Consider the following 1,541-nt stretch of genomic DNA (forward strand, 5'->3'; position numbering starts at 1 on the left):
ATCATGACGTTTTTCTGGCGTTTAACTCCAGGCAGCAGCATGAACTTGGCGTTTAACGCCAAGTTACGTCATCATTCTTCGAATAAAGTATGGACTATTATATATTGCTGGAAAGCCCGGGATGTCTACTTTCCAACGCCGTTGAGAGCGCGCCAATTGGAGTTCTGTAGCTCCAGAAAATCCATTTTGAGTGCAGGGAGGTCAGATTCCAACAGCATCAGCAGTCCTTTTGTCAGCCTTTTTCAGAGTTTTGCTCAAGTCCCTCAATTTCAGCCAGATTTTACCTGAAATCACAGAAAAACACACAAACTCATAGTAAAGTCCAGAAATGTGAATTTAACATAAAAACTAATGAAAACATCCCTAAAAGTAGCTCAAACTTACTAAAAACTATATGAAAACAATGCCAAAAAGCGTATAAATTATCCGCTCATCACATGGCCAAAACACAAACATCTCTCCCTCTCCCCCATATCTTCTTCTCCTTCTTCTATTCTTTCTTCTTTTGCTCGAGGGCGAGCAACATTCTAAGTTTGGTGTGGTAAAAGCATAGCTTTTTTTTTTTGCTTTTCTTGCTTTTCCATAACCATTGATGGCACCTAAGGCCAGAGAAACCTCAAAAAAAAAAAGAGAAAAGAAAGAGAAGAGAAAAAAGAAGACAAAAGCTTCCACCTCTGAGTCATGGGAGATGGAAAGATTCATCTCAAGGGTCCATAACTCAGTAGAAGAGCATTTGACTGCACATCAAGAGAGCATGAGAAATTCCCTCTTCAAGAAATCCCTGAGATACCTCAGGGGATACATGTTCCTCCACATAATTATTGGAAGCAACTAAGGATAGGAACACCAAAATCACTAGGGATCATGCAACAGAAGCAAGGAAGAGACATAAAGGAGATCAAAAAGCACCATTGGACCTTCAAGAAGGCGCCACCCTCACTCAGGTGGACTCATTCCTTGTTCTTATTTTCTCTGCTTTTCGGTTTTTATATGTTTACCTATGTTTTGTGTCTCTACTTCATGATCATTAGTAGTTAGTAACTATGTCTTAAAGTTATGAATAATTCCATGAATCCTTCACCTCTCTTAAAAGAAAAATGTTTCAAATTCAAAAGAACAAGAAGTACATGAATTTCGAATTTATCTTTGAATTTAGTTTAATTATATTGATGTGGTGACAATACTTTTTGTTTTCTGAATGAATACTTGAACAGTGCATATTTTTTATCTTGTTGTTTATGAATGTTAAAATTGTTGGCTCTTGAAAGAATGATGAACAAAGAAAAATGTTATTGATGATCTGAAAAATCATAAAATTAATTCTTGAAGCAAGAAAAAGCAGTGAAAAACAAAAGCTTGCGAAAAATAAAATAAAATAAAATAAAATAAAATAAAATATAGAAAGAAAAAGAAAAAGCAAGCAGAAAAAGCCAATAGCCCTTAAAACCAAAAGGTAAGGGTAAAAAGGATCCAAGGCTTTGAGCATCAATGGATAGGAGGGCCCAAGGAAATAAAATCCAGGCCTAAGCGGCTAAATCAAG

This window comes from Arachis duranensis, chromosome 2, assembly GCF_000817695.3.
Source record: "Arachis duranensis cultivar V14167 chromosome 2, aradu.V14167.gnm2.J7QH, whole genome shotgun sequence".
In the NCBI taxonomy this organism is placed as follows: Eukaryota; Viridiplantae; Streptophyta; class Magnoliopsida; order Fabales; family Fabaceae; genus Arachis; species Arachis duranensis.